Source organism: Seriola lalandi, unplaced genomic scaffold (genome assembly GCF_002814215.2).
Source record: "Seriola lalandi dorsalis isolate HSWRI2012SDOR001 ecotype SW California unplaced genomic scaffold, Sedor1 jcf7180002054182, whole genome shotgun sequence".
In the NCBI taxonomy this organism is placed as follows: Eukaryota; Metazoa; Chordata; class Actinopteri; order Carangiformes; family Carangidae; genus Seriola; species Seriola lalandi.
The window spans coordinates 116690-136937 of record NW_019524735.1 but is presented as its reverse complement, the minus strand read 5'-3'; the positions used below and the strand labels follow the sequence as shown (position 1 = coordinate 136937).

Here is a 20248-nt window from a genome sequence, read left to right as displayed (position 1 = left end):
TGTTTGGGCAGGGCGTCAAAGTAACCTCACAGCTGATTGGTGCAGTGAACAGCTACAACTTCCTCTGCTCAGGTTTTGACAGGGAGCGACACAGAACGAAGCCCCGACCCAACAACCATGGACGGATTATGGGAAAATGGCCCCCCTGGGCACATGCAAGTAAAAAGCCCCCTTGTATGTTGGGTTGTTTCTTGTCATGGTCGTTTTGCGTCTCTTTGTAGTCATTTTGCTCGTCTCTGCAGTAGTTTTGTGTCTCTTTGTGGTCGTTTTGTGTCTCCGTGGTTGTTTTATGTCTCTTTGTTGTCATTTGCATCTCCTGTTTTCTGGATGTGGTCATTTTGCATATCTCTGTAGTCATTTTCTGTTTGTGGTTGTTTTGTATCTCTTTGTGGTCATTTTGCGTGTCTCTAGTTGTAGTCATTTTGCATGTCTCTGAGTTGTTTTGTTTCTTTTTGTTCTGGTTTGCGTCCTACATTTTGTGTCTGTAGACGAATTGTGTCTCTGTGATCATTATGTGTCCCTCTGTGATTGTTTTGCATCTCTAATGCTAAAGATGAGAAGGACAAGAGGCAAGGCACAAATAATTTGCTTCTGTATTGGCTGAATGTAACTCACTACATTACATTACATTGCATTAAATTACAACTAACTACAAATCTGAGGAACGTGTACTTTATTTAAGAGGGGAATGCTGTACTTTTAGATTTTGCACACAAGACATACAAGTTTATAAAATTATGCATTACTATAGATTAAACAACACAAAGATATATACAATTAGAGCTGAAAGGATTAGATGATTAACTGATTAGCTGATGAGCAAAAAAATATTTTGATAAGTGGTCATTTAATAAAAATTCCCTGTATTTCATGGTTCCAGCCTCTCAAAAGCGAGGACTTGCTGTTTTACCTACTCAAGTTTAAGTACATTTTCCTGATTATACTTACTTGGGTAATATTTTCTGTGTAGGCAGTGTAGTATTAGTACTTTTAATTAAGTAAATGATGTGAATACTGAATACCAAAACTGAGCATCTGAAACTAAATTGTAAAAATGCTAAACTCTTTACTGGTGCCAAGTTCAATTTGACTGTACCAGAGAAAAATCAGTATGACACTTGCCTAATATAGCCAAACAACTCACTGTCATTCCCTATATCGACAGATTCCAACTGTTTGGTTACATCTAGTTTTTTGGGTTCTTAATGTATCCATGGGTTAGGGACCTCATCTGGGTGGGTTTAGTGATTTTGTCCTCAGTGACTAAGTGCTTTTATTTTTGCTCAGTAGAATAACTACGTTAAAAACGATTTTTATTGCTCATGAAGCTAATTTCAAGGTACGAAAGAAAGACTTTGATGCTATATCTTTTTACTTTTTTCTATTTACAGTTTTTGCTTTCAAGGTATGCGTGTCCTGTAACAGGATCAGGTCAGAATCAGAGTTTTGGCAGGACAGTTTTCAATATGATCCTTTATGAACTTTTAGCTCAATGATATTTTGATTCATCATGTTATCATTTTACAACTTTCTGTTCAAATGAATGACATTGAATAAAAAAAAAAAAGTTATTTTCATTAATCTCTAACTTAATCTCATCCGATAAAAGACAGTGGAACACAGCTCATTGTTCTGAATATCACTTTGATTATTCTATGTGATTGGGCATGCATTTGCTTATTGTGATACATATTAGAAAATATCCTTATTAATATTATGATAATGATGTCAACCACATTAGTTGGAGCCATTTGTACAAAGGCTGCAACAAATAATTATTTTCCTTATCAATCAATCAGTAAATCTAATTATTTGGCAGTTGATAGTAATAAATGGCTTGTGTTTGCTCAAACCCAGTTACTGGTGTTCATATTGTTTGTTTTGTCCAAAACTCAAATATAGTCAGTTCAGCATGATATAAAACAGGGAAAAGCAGCAAATCCTCACATCTTAGAAGCTGGAACCGGCAAATGTTTGGCATTTTTCATTGATAAACAACAACGACCAATTGTTGCAGCTTTAATTTTCACATTTATAGCCTGTATATTGTAATATTTACAGGTTAGCCCTCATGCAGACCATTGTCATTTTTTAGCAAGTTTGTTTTGGTGTTTGCATATTGTCATGAATGCAGCACATTCTATAAAATAGGATTACATTTTTTGTTCCAATTCACCTCCTCAAGCAGGGGTCCACCAGAAATCCAGCTGACCTGGAGCGCTATTGGGCTGACCCAGCAAGACACATGGGCTGGGTAGAAGTGGGGTCGCTACAGACTGGCCTTTAGCTCTTTTTCTTTGAAAAAGGACTCCCACTGGCCTGCTCATGGCTTTGAAAATATCTTCCTTTATGTGCCTGCCCCCCCTCCTCATACTACCACAGTACAATACTAATAATAATGACACTGAATGAAAATCGCCACACTGGGCCAATTTACAAACACAGAAAGGAATTGAGATGCTCCTCAGCATCTCAGTGTGAGTTTGGTTATTGAGTTGCAAGAGATGAGGCCAACTGCTGATGCTTTATTATCCCCAGAAAAGAATTTCTCAAGGCAATACTTGTCAGTTCACAATAAAAGCTAATATTATCATAGCTTACCCAGACTTATGTGCCTGCAATGTTATTTAAGGGCATTAAACTGGGAAGCAGTTACTGTATTGTTTTGAATACATTTGCTGTGAATCCACCTGTGCCATGTAGGTATAGCAGAGAGAAATTCAATCATTGGCTTGTTTCCACTAGGAACACCTGGTGAGGGGACAAGCATCACGCTGAGGGCCTACGCAGACCCCCGCCAGCATGAAGCTGCAAATCAAAGCATCAGAGGTGTTTCATCTCTTTGCTGGAGTCTCAGTTTTTCATCCGGGGTTAAGACTGAAAGGATGACACTTCAACTTATGGCTCCTCACATCTACAGCCACGAGGTAGGGAGCATCAGACATTAGCAGCCCACGGCTCTGATTACTACAAAACACTTGTTTTTGCACTTTGTTCACAGCAGGGTTACTCATATTCTCACCAGGAGCGATTCCTGCAACTGTCGGGCAGGGAGCTGCCTTGGGTGCTGACAGGGAATGTAAATAGTGTTGGCATGATAGGAAATACTGAATAGAATTGACTGCTAATTGAAGGCTTTCATCTAACATGGCAGACTGTGTGAATACAGATTATCATCAGTTGGAAGCAGGGGTGCTGGTAGAATACCAATTTCTCTCACCAGGCGATTTTACCGTTTGTTTAAGATCTTTCAGCCATTATGTTGGATGACTCAGCTAGCTGACATAAAAATTCCATCATGAAATATGTGTTTTCCTGTTTGACAGATGAAACAGGATCCACATGGTATGGAGAACTGTCACACATACTTGAACTTATGAACTTTATCTCTGGCAGCTGCTGTCTGATGCTTTATCAGGAAACAAACAGAATTTACAGGAAAGCACAAGCTTTGTTTTTCATTCGTTCAGCTCTTTTTTGTGTTATCAAAGTCCTTGAAAATCAATTTTCTCAATCAGCGTCTTACTGTGAGAAATGGAGTCCAACGTGAACACACAACTTTTTACTAAAGTTAAAACAGTTTTGGTTATTCCACAAGTGGTATCTGCTTTTTTTGTTTTGTCTGAAGCCTCCAGAGCTGCAACAATAAGTCAATTAATCAGTCTATTGATCGTCAAAAAATTAATTGGCATCTATTTTGATAGTCTATAATCGTTTAAATCATTTTTCAAGCATCAATTGTTGGTTCCAGATTCTCAGATATGAAGTTTTTCTGCTTTTCCTTGTCTTTCACCGAAGTAAAGTGAATGTCTTTAGGTTCTTGACTGGATAAAATGAGACATTTGATGACGTCACCTTGGGCTCTTGGAAACTGCCATGGGCATTTTTTGCTGTTTCTTAAATGTTTAAAGACCAAATGATTGAGCGATTAATAAAACATGAAATAATGAAAAATATGAATATATGAAAATAACAATTAGTTGCAGGCTTACCAGAGCTTTGTAGGTGGAAATAAAAATAGGGATGTCATGTCTTCCTACACAGCTAGCCAGCTGCTTAGCTACATCCATGAAGAATAACAACAGAAATTTGGTGACTGAAATGGTGACAAGCGTGACTGAGATAAACGGCTGTACGAGATGCTGTAAGTCAACCTATAGAAATAGCAACTCAATCCACATATTGTTTTGGTTGTCATAACAAAGTACAGCACCAACGATTAGCCGATTAATTGATTATTCATGGATAGAAAATTAACTATTTTGATAACTGTTTACTGGTCATTTTTCAAGCAACTATTCCAAACATTTTCTGGTTTCAGCTTCTTAAATGTGATAATTTGCTTCTTTTCTTAGACTCAGTGTCTTTAGGTTTTGGCTAAATTAATATATTATCAAACTAGATTAATCAATTAGCAAACTAGTTCCTGATTAAAATCCTGGCAAGTCGATTCATTGATTAATTGCTTAAATTAAATACAGACAGAAACTTAGGGTACAGTTGGACAAAGGTCATGTCATGTACTTCAGTTAACCAAGTGATTTCAAGTGTTAAATTAAATAAATAATTCTTCAGGATGTTTGTTCTCAAACTTACACTCAGATTTTTATTCAATCAATATTTAATGCTATAGAGAAAAATTTAAGCAATGAAGCCAGGTTTTCATGGTCTTTAATGCTGCAGTGAAAATAAATGCTGCCTGGATGCTCTAAATCAATTAGTATGTTTTTGTTATGTATTCAATATTTATTTGGGATCTGCGTGAATTATTTAAACCACTCAAACTATATTCTGTGTGATTTCTTCAATGACTTTGGTTTGTGAAGTCCTAACAAATATCAACAACTTATCCAGAACACGACACATTTACTGCTGCAGATGAAACTCACAGGGAAATGACTCCCGAGTGACATGTGATCAGACAGAACTTAAAAAATAAATAGATAAGTAAAAAGTTGTCGAAGCTAAGAGCCATCGTTCTGCAGCATTTGTGTGACCCCATCCCACATGTCTTCTGTCAGTCAGCACAGCTTGAGGAGGCCTCTGTTAGAGTTCAAAAGGGAATCAGCAGGGGGCAATGTTCTCACATCAAAGAATCCTAGACATGCAGCATTAAGGCAACACTTGAGTCAAGGACAGATGAGCTCAGAATCTCAGGCTTGGTTCAATCCAAAGGCAGCAATGCAAATATTATTCATATCCAGTGCAGCGGTCATCATTGATCATTTTCCAGTTGTATTATTGATCGCAGTATCTTGTGCAGAGGTCCTATAATCGTAAAGGGCTTGTACGCCTAAATATTTTACATTCTGCCAGACTCAACATTAGCTGCATACATACACAGTCAGCTGTGTTTAGGGAGCAAAATGCATTTGAGATCATGTAATCATGAATAATTAACACAATTGTAACATTCGCCATTGTGGATAGCCTGGAAATATCTTCAGTGTAAAAGCAGAGACGGAGAGCGAGATGACAATTTGACGACTATTTGCAGCTTTTATTGTAACTCCCTCAGTGTAGAAGTGTCAGTTAAATGTAAAAGAAAACGTATTGGACAGGAACATCACAATTTAGCAATTAATTCTCTGTCTTCTGCCAGAAATCACACTGTGGCGACACGGAACTGTATCGGCCGCCACTGCAGAGATACAGCAAAGGTTTGATATAATCTGAAATGGATAAAAGGGAATAGATTAATATATTAAGCAAATGAAAGCGGTGAGAGAGGGGGAAAAAAAAAATCAGACAGGGAGAACGTTCTTTGATTGAATTTTGGGGAAAGTAAAACCAAACATGCAGTAAATTCAAGAACTGTCAGAGTTTATTGTTTAACGTAAATCTTTTGCTCTTCAAATCATTCGTAAACATGTTTATGGGAATCAACGCGGAAGCTTATACGACCCAGCTCGGTGCTATTAATAAAGCATCTGCACTGATAGGTCTCCCATATTGTGTAATGCAGCTGAGTGTAAAGCAGAAATATCAGACATTTTAAATTCAATGAGATTTAAGGATTGGTTTCACAGACAGACAGCCAAAGTTCTCTTTTTCAGTGTATTAGACCAGGATTAGTTTAATCCATGTCTGTGAAATAGGCCCTTCATTTTCCTGGTAATGTCTTCAGTGCACTAGGTATCTTCCTCTTCCTCGGGGTTTCTCTTATTTGCTGAGGAGAAGGGGAAAAAAAAGAGACAATTCCAATCCACATAATCACATTTTTCCCCTCTTTTTTATAACTTGTTTCAAGCGAGTTTACTGATTTGCAGCATGGTCAAGAGAGCGCAAAGGGAGAATAAAAGAAAACAGAAGAAGAATAAAATAGGCAAACAGATGAAGAAGAATAGAGAGACACAGCTGACATGTAAAGGAAATCAGAAAACAGAAAATGGAGGCAAGAGCGGGTGCGAAGCATCTGGAGGGGAAAAAAATCCATTGAAGTTTTGCAGATTTGATTAAAAACTGTTTATGTGAGTAATTAAAGCATGGCAGAGAGGGAGCTGACTTTATTGATGGCACCGTTGTCTGGACCGCTGAGAGGACAAGAACAGTACTCATTCTTGATAAGGTGGAACAGGATTTTTTGCACCTGTTTTCCCCAGAAACTCCTCAGAGTGCATGGTGGGGGTAAATAGCGGTAAACAGAAATACTGTTGTGCCCTAGATTTCTCTCACACAGCGGCTATTTCATTAAGTATATCCAGCCCGCAGCAGACCAGACTCCCTTTACTGCAGCTCATCTGTGACAAAGGCTGATGGGGTTTTGTGCTGTGAATTGCAGCTACGCTCTCTCTATTGTTATCAGCAACAGAGAGTTTGTTCTTGACGTAGTTTTATTAAATTTGCCAAACATATGATGGTTGTATCATTTGTCATATTGCTGCCTCTTTCTATTCCGCTTTCTATTTTTTTCCTCAAAATCTACTGTTAATGGCACACACATCTGTCTTTTACACACTGGGCGGTTTAAAAAAAAACCAAAAAACGTATCTCCAAGGCAAATACAGAGGGAGTTATTTTTTTCCTCAAAGAAAGGGAGTGAAATGTGACATCCTATCCCACACACTGTAATTTGTAAGTTGTATTGGCAGTTGCATAAACTGGTTTTTGTGTGTGAGTGTGTGTGTGTTTGGCTGCAGCCTTTTTGTGTGTAGTTGTTTATGTGACTGTTTCAGTTGTGGCAGATGTGTTCAGGTCTTTTACTTTAGTAAAAATATCAACAGTGTATAAAAGCTCTGTTAGGAGTCAAAGTCCTGCATTCCAAATTTTACTTATGTACAGAAGTATCAGCAGAAAAAAAGTAAAAGCACTCATTATGCAGAATGACCCCTGTCGGATGTGTATTATATAACTGGATTATTATTAATATTATTGATGCATTAATGTGTAAGCATCACTTTAACGGTGAGGCTTATTTTAACTACTTCATGTACTCATGGATGTCTTAATCTATAATAATAGCCTACATCATAAACTATTTGTTAATTATATTTTGTTTTTATCATCTTTAAAGTAGCTTGTAACAAAAGCTGAGAAAAAAGAACAATATTTCCTTGATAAATGTAGTGGAGTAGATGTATAAAGTTGCAGTACGTAGAAATTCTCAACTACAGTTCAAATACCTCAGAATTGTACTTAAATACAATACTTAGCTACTTTCCACTAACAGACTGTTTCAGTGAAAGGCTGTTTCATGACTAATATATTTGTTGTGCACACAATCCGTCCTGATTACCTCTGACTTTTTATATAATTTAACAAAACTGTGTCAAAGTTTAATAAGCCATTGAAACTATGTTTGGAAATAAGTATTAACTGCCTTGTAATGTCACTAACACTTCATTTTCCCTTCTATCGTCTAATTATCCTAAGATAACTAATAATTCTACGAACGCAAACACAAAATGTCAACACCAAGTGTGAGAATTTAAAATATTAGACTCATTATTCATAATATCTGAATTCTAGCTGTGAAATTGCCCATATCATTCACAAAGACTTAACACATGTGGGGTTTGAACTGACAAGAACATCTGCTCGGTGTTAATGCAGCCTGCACCTGATTGGAGAAATTGAGAGTTACAACCACACTGAGCTAATGGTCTAATCACATCCATACATATGGTCATGGGATGATTTGAGCCTTATTGCTGTAGTTTTAGTGTCGGCTGTAAAATTCTTCGCACAATGCTAAGTGAGAGAGAAATTAGGTCAGTCCACATTTCTTCCTGGTAAATAAACATGAGGTGGCAAAAATAGTTGGGTTTTTTTTGCCTTCAAAAAGTCATCTGAGTTGCACAAACTGACACAGCTGTGTCTGGGAAAGAGAAAAAAAAAAAGACAGACATTTTAAGCTTGTCTCCAACATCATGCGGTTTCTGTATCTGAATGCCGTACTGTGCTATTATTTGCTTGTTTTGCAGTCCCCACGTTCACTTGCTGCTGGATCCCCGCTAACCTCCCTCGATGTCGGCCATTAATGAGCTGCCTTTTTGTCCTAAGAACTGTTGCTGACTGGAGGCGTGTGAATTGTCCAATGCATGAAAAGTGAAGGGTGTGTGTGTGTGTGTGTGGGTGGGGGGGTGTCTGTTTATGAGATACTGGAACCATCATGCCTGGCAAGGACAATCACAGCAGCACACTCAGTGTCGCTTAATTCTGCAAAGCCTTGTCTGCCTGCTTTGTACTGCAAGCCACAGCCATGTGCCTCTGATTCACTGTCTGTAGACTCACTTTCATGAATGTTGTACTGTGTCTAATGATATCCTTATAACAGTTCCCGATTATTGCAAGCAATGAGGATGTGCCCCAGTTATGAATCGGCAAAGTATTGTTGTTTTTTAGAGATAATGCTAAAGAAACCAAAGGAAAATTTGCAAGTAGTAGTTAAGTACCAGCATAATTTCCTCTCTGCATGTTGCATGCTGAATGAAATGTGCTTCTTTACTTATGTTGAGGTGCAGGTAACGCTGTTTAGGCTCTTTGTGCTAGGCTGTATTCATCTACTGTCAAGCTGAAGTTGATCTGCAATTCTCTTTGTACCAGATCCTCTCCCAGCATCTCCGATCCAGACGCACGAGGGAGAAACCTTGACGAGGCGCATGAGAGGAAAACCAGCACATTTGGGTATGACTAAAACCTTCAAAGCATTCTCTGTCAGCCAGATCTTTTTTGTAATTCAGCCTATGGTTCAGATGAGCAGCACATGGAAAAAGATATTCTATATTTTCAGCAGCATGTGTTATTTGTGTTTCTCTGGACCTTGAGGTTCATGGAGCCCCCGCAAAATGAAGTGTGAGCTTACAGCAGCTGCCAGACGGCGTGTAGTATAGAAATACTACCTCCTCTGATGAGGTCGAGAGGAAAGACACATTTTTAAAAGGAGAAAGGAAATAAGAGGATTAGGGCTGATAATGTGTGTGCAATCTCCTACGAGGACAAGTGTGCCCTGTTGCAGAATTACCTGTGGTTCATGAAAGGGCTGTTTACAACAGATTTCATAGTCACAAGACAAAGGAGGAGCATTTTGATTGGTTTGTGGAGGTTGTGTTAGTGGCATATGTGATGTGATTTTAATTAAATGAGATACTTAAAGAGCAGGAGGTCATCAGCAGTTTGTAGATGTATACAACACATTACATTTAATGTTTTCCATTTTTGGTATTAAAATGCAAATCCGGAAACACGATGTCACTGAAACTGATTTAAAAAAAAAAAAGAAAAAGAAAAATAAAAAAAAAAGCTTTTGCTCTTACCACCCAATTTGTTGTTATTCATGCCAAATCACAAGGAAATGTGGCCAAACACCTTGGCAACAGATGGGCTCCTGAAGCATCCTGAAAATATTTAAAAGGGAATTTAATTACCTTAATGAACAGCCAGCCAGTGTGAAAAATGATCGTAGAAATGTTGTTATCAAAGACGACTTTGTGCAGTTGTAAACCATTGGCCTGTGTTGTTCACCATGTGCAAAGAATTTACTTGCAATCTAGTGTTTGGAGTACTTTCCAGTGTGTAACTCTCAAGGTTAACTTGGTGCAATTGAAGTAATTAGCAAACTGAGTGGAACACATGTTTATTTGCTTAAAAAGACAGAGTAGCCAAATGTAATGGAAATATGCCAGAAATGAAACTATTCCCACATTTGCCCTATTATCAAATCCAGGTAATAAAAGGTTTGATTGATGAGGACATTGGCAGAGAAGTGGAAATTGCTCTCTTGCCATATTTACCTTTGGTAAATCACTGCCTGCAGAGCGAGTGATTTGGCATTGGTGCTATGTGCAAACATTAATAAGACATAAATAAATAGAATGGGGGAAAGGTGATTATGTATGTCTGTGGGGATTTTTGTAGCAGGATGGCTCTGACAGAAGAGTTCCAATGTTTTGTGCAAGCTCTCTCCTGCCAAGCCTCTATCAGCTTCCTAAGTCATATCAGATGTTTGGGCTTTATTGGGACTTAAAATAGTTATTAGCCTGAGCAACCACCCTGCTGGATTTATCTCCTGCAAAATACAGAGCTGCACAATAATGAGCTCTGCTTAATGTGATATCTGTTCCTTCCATTCACTACTTTTCATTCTTTAAATCAAAAACTATCCCTATAAGATTTATGACAAGCAGGTGAAATGGTCGTTAATATAAGAGGCAATATATCTCTTGGAATTCAGTTGAAATGAAATAAAATAAAGTTTACAGGGCCAGTCTTATTACAAGCGAGCTGCTAAAATGTCTTCTTCAGTGGATTTAAGAAAAACCTCCATTAGTCAATGAACAATACAGCCACAGTGGCTCTGAATAGAAACCTTATTGACGTGTGTGAGTGCAGAGTGTACTGAAAATCTTCAGCAAGAGGGATTACGAGGGAAGGTGGAGCATTTATGCCGTCCACTGCATGTTTCCTAAATTACACCATGCGGGTCATTTCCATAAGGGGAAAAAGTAGGCCTGCAGCGTGTCTAATTTGCCTATAATAGCAGCAGAAATAGAGAATCTCCTGCCAAGCAGCAACCCAACTTCCACCTTTGTCTAACGTCCTGTTACCAGTAGCTCTGCCAATCTTCTGCCGATATTCCAACCAGTTCTGAACTGGAAAGATTTTTTTTATGGATATCCAATATGTGTTCATTCACAATTACTAAATCACTTAATTTAGAGCTGCAACGATTAGCTAATCAATATCAAATTAATCAACAGCTCTTTTGATGATTGATAAATCGTTTTGAGTCTTGTCCGTTCTCTGGCTCCAGCTTCTCCAAAACTCCAGACTCTCTGATTTTTGTCTGTTTTATGTCATTATGGACTGAATATCTTCGAGTTGTGTTTGTTTCTGTTGCTTCAGACAAAACAAGACTTTTAAAGACGTCACCTTGGACTCAGGGGAACTGAGATGGACATTTTTCACGTCTTCTGAAGTTTTATAGACTAAATGATTAATTGATTATTTAAGGATGTGATCAAGAACTTAATCAGCTCTCATTTAATAGATAATTTAGTTATTATAGTAAATGTAGATTTAAATGTAGGAATAAAAAAAAAAAATAAGTTTTTTACATTGACTACATGAGTCAGTGTTATAATCCATAAAGAAATTCTAGACCTGATGGACAAAAAGCAGACGAATAATGAAATGGCAGTAAGGAGCAGATGGCCATACTTGTTCAGGTTTGAAAAAGTGTAAATGTGTGAGAGTCAAGTGGGGAGTTGCTGAAAAGATCATTCAGTGAATGGTCTGACTGCTTTATGATCTAAATTCTTTTACATAATAGAACTATATTCATCCCAAAGGAATTTGTGCCAAGAGATTATCAGTATTTTTTTGTTCGTATTCTATATCTATATCTATATCTATATCTATATCTATATCTATATTATCTATATCTATATAAATCTATCTATATATGGATTTGCAGCCATGCAGTAATTGGTACACACATTTGTATATGTATGTGTTTGTGTATACATATATGTATATGTGTATGTATATATATATATATATATATATATATATATGTATATGTATATGTATATATATATATATATATATATATATATGTGTGTATGTATGTGGAGAGAGAGAGAGAGAGTGTATGTACAATTTATGAAGTCCCGTAATCAAATAGCATTTTGAGTCAAATGTAGTTTTATGATCTGTCTTTGCAGCAGCGAGGTAACGTGAATGCTTCTGTACTAAGTCCGTGTATGAAAACACCTTCAGCTCTGACATATATGCATTTCTCCTCTTTTTCACCGACTGTATGTCTGCAGTTGGCACAATGCCCAAGAATCAAATACAAGAAACCTTGGACTCCATGGAAATCCCATTCACTGGCAACAATACAGAGAAATGTAGCATAAAGAGACAGCGCTTTTTCTTCTCAGGAGAGGAAATAAAAAATCATTCATTCCTCTGCATGGCCAGAAATGTCATGCTGATTCAATTTAACACTGCTACAGGAGTGCAAAAATTATTACTCATAAAGTAGCAGGTGAAGTGTTAAACATTAATTTGTGTGTTTCAGAAATATGACCACTGTTGCTACTGATGCTGTCACTGTTTTTACACTGTTGTCAAGTGAGTGAAAAGTGACAAAAACAAGTTGGCAAAGCAGGTGAAATCTATTTCTCAGCCTGTCTCAAATTACATTTGAGGCAAACTGTGCCAAAGAGCATTTACCATTCAGGTGTTGGTTAGAGGGTTGGATGTGCTTGACTATCTCAAATTGATTACAGGGTGAGGGATGGCTGCTGGACCTAAATTTAGTGAAGCTTTCACAAGTGAGATCTGAGATTTTATACTTTTTTTTATATAGGCCACAGACAGACTACACCTTGTCGCTCAGGGTTACAAGCACCTTCTCTGCTTGTGTTCAAAGTTAGGCTCAGAGTACAGATCGCAGGTAATGTAAACTGACAGGGAAGCCAAAGAACGCCACACTTTTTCTCTCCTTAATATTAACTTTTTAAGTTTTGTAATGTTCTAGCTGCATTATAAATCTAATTGTCTCTTCTTTAATAATCGGTGATGGTTCATATTTCTTCTTTAGCCACTGATGAAGGTTAAACTCTGCTTGATGAGATAGATTAAAAAAGAAAAAGATGAGAAGATGGTTAATTTTTTTTCTTCTGTGCCTGCTTCCTTTGTGTCCTTGTTAACATTTATATTATTAATAAAACCTTCCCAGAATAGACAAAATAACCTTTGTTCTCTCACATGTAAAACAGTTCAACACTTCAAGCCCTTCTGGCAGACGTCTTTCACAGTGTTATTAATAGCAGTAGTAGTTAAATTTGATAAAAATGAAAGGTGGCCATCTGCAAATCTGCTAATTAGAGTAGTGACAAACTGAATATCTACAGTGAAAAAACATAAAAATAAAAAAAGGCTATAATAATACAGAGCAAAAAGAAAATACAAAATTTTCGCTACCAAACTCTATCACACTGCGATTCAGCTTATGTACATTACTCTGTAAATATACACTCACTCAGTTTATAAGGTACATCTTGCCAAAACTAATGCAATCTAATACAAAAGCCCTGCAATAAACCATATACCATCATGTTTATTTTTTTTGTTAAATGGTTTTAGAGAAGTGGGAAATTTTATGACATGACATTGCGAGGACAAATATTAGTAATATTATGATATGAGAGTTTAGATATTATTTTCTTTCTTTGGTTTTAAAGGCTGCATTAAAAGTAATTAAAAAATAATTTCTTTCTTTTCTAATTGGGTAAAGTGTCTTATCGCCCACATCTAAACATCTACTTTAAATTGAAATATTATATTCATTAACAAAATGTCATAATAATCATGTCAAGGTGTTGAATTAAAATATTCCGATATTCAATTTTGTTGATAACTTGCGCAAAGTCTTGACTTTCCAACTTCAACAGACAGTGTCTCATCTGCAAAAACTCTTAATTTTTCTTAAAAGTGAAAGGATGTGTCAATCATTTCTTCATGATTGACATAATCATAAGCCAGAGAGTTAACCCTGAGATTTTGTCAGTGCTAACAAAAACACAATAATTGTGACTGAAATATCTTTTGACACTCGTGCTCAGGCAACCCAGGACTCTGTGCCATAATCCCTTCCCTGCTTATGTTCTTAAATGTCTTGCTGCTGTATAATTCACACCGCACCATACCACTGCCGTGTTCCATGTCATGCTGATAATGACACAACGCATCTGTCGGTTCACACCCTCTGGTTTGTCCTTCCCATCATCCTGTGTATGGACAAATATTTGGGCACTTTGAGATTCAACTGTCAGTGGTGTAAACCGTGTTGGGATGCTCAGCTGCGATTTGCACAATGCCACTTAACATCATTTAGCAAGTCAAGGAGTAAACTTGAGCCACTAGGAGCTGAAACATGATCAGTCGGAGTCTATAACAAAACAACAACATTGTCCAATTGACTTTCATTAGTGTCAGCTCTCTTGTTAAGATAACTGTGGTGGTCTATTTGACCGCTGTGAGTGCAGACCCCTATGTAAAAATCTGTATGGATGCATGTTGTCACCACCTGTCTTTCTCACAATAACATAATTCCTATAATAGGTGTCTGGTAACTTGGTATTTACTGTATAATCAGGGCAGAAACAGCCCTAGGTGCTCAGTTTATTGTATAAATAAAATTCATATTGGTGCGTCAGTCTCAAAAAGTAAAACTGGGCAGTGTTGTTTCTAAAACTGTGAAGCTGTGCTGCTGCTGCTGCTCTTACTTACTTTCTGCAGATCACTTACTGTGGATTTCTAGAGTGAATTTTGTCACACTGTATGGTGCTCAAAAACAAGAGTTTAGAAAAACATAACCTACTTGTCTGGGGCACTACAGTGTGCAGGGACCTGCTGCTTCTGCTAATTCCCATTGCAAGAAAATACCAACAAGTTGAAAATATCGCCAGAAAAAGTCTGTGCCAGTGAGACAAAATAACACAAATCTAATTCTATAGCGCACTCAACAGAATCAGATAACAAGACATAATGCCTAATCAGATAATTATGTCCAGAAATTGAGAAAATAAATTACATGTTTGTTTGTTTCACAGCTGGTGATAACCGTAGTATTTTAATTTTGAAAAACATAATATTTTGATGAGGTTTTGTAAAGCTCTATCAGACAGCGGCAAGCTAGCCATCCAGAATACACATTACATTAACATAATAGAGATAGAGATAGATTAGTTAACATAATAGATAATCCAGGGAGAAGGTACAGTGTACAAGTGGCCACTCCATGCTAATATTATTTGATATTATTTGAATTTGACAAAACCCAAAGAGGTTCTACGGAGCCCTAAAACTGACAAAATGTAGTAAATAGTTTTTCAAATGAGTAAAAAGATGAATTAAACAAAATCAATAAAAGCAATTAAATTATTGTTAATTATAAGTGTAAAAGGAAATATAAAGCTCTGTATGCAACCTTTAACCTCAGTTTAGTTGGTTAAGAGTTAAAAAAAACTTTTTAGTTTTTTTTAAATTTTCCCTAAAAAGATGATACATAAATGGAATAATTTTACATTTTTATTAATTTTTCAGTAGTTCACTGTGTTTTTTGACTCCTTAATTTGTGTGTGTGTGTGTGTGTGTGTGTGTGTGTGTTTATAACTGTAGTTGTAAGCAAATATGTCTTTTTTAATGTATCTGTGAAAAACTATAACACCACCTGTGGGCAATAATAAGTGAAGGCTGTTAATGAATGACGGTAAAATACAGCTGAAATAGCACCAGTCTTTTCAGCTAACTAGCTAGCTGAAGCTAACCTTCGTCATGAAACTACACCAGCCAGTGAACATAATGTTAATCATCCATATACGCTGTAATGAAAACAGCTGTAGCATCGCCTTATAAACCTTTGTTACGGTAGCTAGTTAGCTAGCCAATGCTACTTTGAAGTTGACATTATGAGAAAAGAGATATGAAATGACTGTAACGTCCAAGACTTGTAGAAGCAGAGTGACTATGTATGTCTGATTAATGTTCTTCTATGGGGTATTTTTGAGGTGCCTGATAAGCTTTTATTGCATTTTGCTCAATAGCTACCATGATTGAAAACTGTGTATGACATTATGTTTAACAGAACCAACTGTCACTCTTCCACGTTTCCACTTGCAGGTGTTCTCATATGTATTCTTTTATCTTAATGTGAAATTATGTTTAAGCTCAATTTGAAAAACTGTTCACATTATTTTTTATAAATTGTTTACTTAAAGTTCAAAGCCCCAAAAACCCGGAAAAATACAACAAAGGTCGAATCCTCTTGTGGTTTTGTTAGTAATGCGTGCAGCAGTTGACAACAGTCATGATTTATGCTGTGTGGAAATCTAATTTTGGAATGAAACTCCTCACTGACTTCACTCTGATGCAGATTGATCCAATTATTTTCTTTGCTGTTTAGTAATGAATTAAGTGCTGTTCAATATTGAATAGCGAGAATGTAAAAGAGGGCTTCAGCTGGCTATGTCATTAGATATGGCAGTGAGGATTGCTCACAGACTGAAAAGTTGCGTCTCTGCTCAAACCTCTGGGCATTACCATAGGGAGAGATTAACCCTGTCCTCCTCTGTTTGATGTGGTCGGCTGATGTAAAGCGGCACGGCCAACTGTGTAAAGACACACGAACCGGTCTCCATGCTAATGCTGGGAGTTGTGTGTGAGGCATGTGAAGATGGTCTATGAAGCATGCACTCTGCTAGTCCTCTACCTAACAGCTTCCAGCCAAGGATGATGTCACTTCTTGCCCTGCAGAGGAGTAATCAGTCTCCTGCATGCCTGAAGGGCCCCTTAGGAGTTATCAGTCTTTGATAGTTGTCTCTATTGCAGCTGATTCAATCTGTAACACCACTTCAGGCCCTGTGTGAGCATATAACAAACATACTTAATCATTTCTGTCGTTAGAAGTGGAGAAATTCCTCCGCGAGCCTCCCTAGTTCATGTTCTAGTTGCCGAGTATTAATATCAGAGCAGACAAAGTGCTACGCCTTGCAAGAGGTATGATTACATACATACACATGACAGAGGGAAGCGGAGAGTGACTGGAAGCACACGGATTCACACGTGCACACCCGCAGGCTGATACAAGCACACAGCGTCTCACACACACACACACACACACACACACACACACACACACAGCTCAGTGTGCCACTTCCTCATCTCCTGCTGCTCTGTCCTTAAACCTCTTCACCCTCCATGCAGGGAGCAGACACTGTGCTCTTTTCTCTTTGTCATGGTAATAACACTAAGCCTAACTGTCCCCCACTTTGCCTGTCAACTTGCATTTATTTTGTTTTCCTTTTTTCTTTTCTTTCTCCGGCATGTACTGTCAGGTTTCTTGGGGTACATTTTAGTCCCTCCCTGCATCATTCAACGCTCCTGGAACCAATTATATTATCCGGCCAGCCTTTCCAATTCCTACAGAAGGAGGGACCGAAAGAAATCTTGATCTATTCTCCACGCCAGCAGCATCACACCTTTACTAACCTATTCTTAAGATCCCACTCATTCCTCGCCCTGCTTTCTCTCGTTCCCTCTCAAACTCTTCCCTCTGTAGTTTCTCATTCTTTCCATGAAGCTTTCCCTGACAGTGTGAATAAGGCTCTTGTTGTTTGCGACACCAACATACTGCTGCGTGACACATTATCTGGTGTTGTCTGCCACTGCAGCAGGATGCCTGCTTCAGAGCCTAACCACCGTATTGTCTGAGCTTTCACCTCACCCCTGGCTATCTGCTGTGCTCTGGCTTAAGGCTTATCCTCAGGCCTCTGCAGAGCTGCCGGGCCAATGAACACTAACAACTTTCCCTTTGTATGCTGTGAGAACCTCTCTACACTAGCACTGGCACATTTGCTACTACAATCTACCTCTACTATCGAGATTATTCCGTCTATCTATTATTGGTTGAACAATGGAATGGTATTCTGCTTGATTTTTTAGTACAAGCCTCTCAATTCAATACATGTGGTGTTCTCCACACCACACATTTCTTCTGCAAAAATCTCTTGAACAATGCAGAACCGGTTGTTTAGATGAGATCACTTGTTTTTGACACCACATCTGGTGTTTTTGTTATACAATGAAGCACGGCTTTGTTTTTGTAAGATATGCTGCAGCACTCGAAATGGGTCAAATATGTTTTTAGAAAATATGATCAGTCGTGGTGGATTTACCCAGAAGTACCCAACAGCATATATATATATACTGTATATAATTTGAAAATTAGCCTCAACCAACTCCAAAATTAAAGAATATGTCTATCTATACTTCCATCCCTCCATCCTTGCATTTGAGCCTGGCTGCAGGGATTTGCTCCCATTCAGCCTCATTAGTGAGTGATGTTGGACAATAAGGCCTGTCTTGCAGTCTGTGTTTCAGTTCATCCCAAAGGTACTGGACGGGGTGCCGGCCAGGGCTCTGCCCAGGCCAGTCAACTTCTTCCTCAGCAAACTCAGAAAATCGTTTCTTTTTATAGACCTGGCTTTCAGCGCAAGGCATTGCAAGTTGGAACACGAAAAGGTCTTCCCCAAACTGTTGCCACAAAGATAGAAACACTATGTCCAAACCATGAAAAACAGCCTCAGACCAAAAAAATCTATCTATATCAGTCAATCATATATCAGCTGAAAATAAAAATAGAAAGCGACATGCAGCGCAGTAAAACTCAGACAGATTAAACACCAAACCATCCTAAAATAAACAGATGGGATAGAAAGATCCCCCAAGCAGACCAGACCTACTCGGATCCCCCCCTTCTGTCGCACTATTATGATGAAAACTTTCTTGAAAATCAATGTAAAGAAATCCAGGCCCCGAGTAATGTCCTGTTGATGGGAGATTTACATGCCAGAACTGGATGCGAGCCTGACATAGTGGATCAGCCACATCCTTGGACAGTCCTTTCTACATTTTACCCCCACCCCACTAGCCACAGACACAATCAAGACCACGTTGTGAACAAAAGTTGGAAAAGGTTAGTGCATCACTGTCACTCCGCAGGCCTGTATATGCTTAATGGGAAAATGGAAGGGGACTCTTTGGGGAGGTTCACATATTGTTCAGCTCTTGGGACGAGTGCAGTCGACTATGCCATCACTGACATGGACCCCTCCCTCATTAGTGCATTCACTGTCAGACCACAGACGCCACTATCAGATCACTGCCAGATAAATGCATACATAAAGCCAACTGTACATAAAGTAATAACAGAACCTGAGCCCTGTAAATTACATAAAATAAATAATCAATATAAATGGACTTCTGACGGTGAAGATTTACAAATGCAATCACTTCACCTGAAATCAGCTGAAATCTAATGAATACAATCCCCTCTATACAGTTTCAACCAAACAAATTAGACAAGGCAGTTGCCAAATTAAATTATATTTTTATCATAAATCAACCAGTAAAGAAGGTTGTTCTAAAAAAAACTCTGAATCTACACTGTGACTGAAAAAGGGAGAGTGGTACGTCATGAGAGAAACCTAAAATACCGTCAGCAACAAAACACAAACTGAAGACAAGGAGTCCATTGATCAAAATCAGTTCTGAGAGATGGAACAACTTAAACAACAAAGAAAACAATCTGGCCCTGCAAGGAAACGTTTGGAAGTATCATTTTGAAAAATGAAATAAGCAATTTTCACATAACAATCTCAGCCATGAACAGAGACAAATTTACAATCCTTGAATCGGCAATCAAAAATAATCAGAACCCCCTTGATGACCTTGTCCCAATGACAGAATTTGAAAACCACATAAAAAAATAAAAAAAACCCTGATGGCATCAGGTCAGACATGCTGAAATACAGGAGCCCTGAGCTGCACTGCCTGCTTCAGTTGTGTATTATTGTTCTGCAGTCGGGTTGCGTTCCTAAGATCTGGTGCCGTGGCCTTATTTCTGAAGATGAATTAAAGCCTTACAATTACCCAGACATCTCTGTGAGCAGTAATGTCGGGAAGTTTTTTTTTTTTTTTTTATAGCATTATCGATGATCAGATACTGGTCTTCTTTATTGAAAGTTAAATAAGAAAGTTAACTTCCTGCTCTATGCTGATGACCTAGTGTTGGTGTCACCCACACAATAAGGGCTCCTGTAGTAGCTCCTAGAGCAGTACTGTCCGAACTGGACCCTGACTGTCCACCACAAACCTGAGAACTGAACCTCCAAGAGAGGTCCCTTCTGTCAGCTGGTCCTGACTCTTACTGATCAAATAACAACCACTACTGTTCAAT

At 38.0% G+C, this 20248-nt stretch overlaps 1 protein-coding gene across 2 annotated transcripts in view; it reads left to right on the top strand.

The window, feature by feature from the left end:
* Positions 1–14: 14 nt before the first annotated feature.
* The window catches only part of LOC111653273 (adhesion G protein-coupled receptor L2-like), a 129234-nt gene continuing 109000 nt past the window's right edge, over positions 15–20248 (top strand). Inside the window, exons 1-3 of one of the 2 annotated variants that reach the window (XM_087173336.1) lie at positions 15–159; positions 2746–2927; positions 9046–9126. The gene's annotated coding sequence lies outside the window, so the exon portion shown is untranslated. Of the gene's footprint in view, positions 175–2745; positions 2928–9045; positions 9127–20248 lie in introns of both variants that reach the window. The other variant, XM_087173335.1, reaches the window with a different exon arrangement.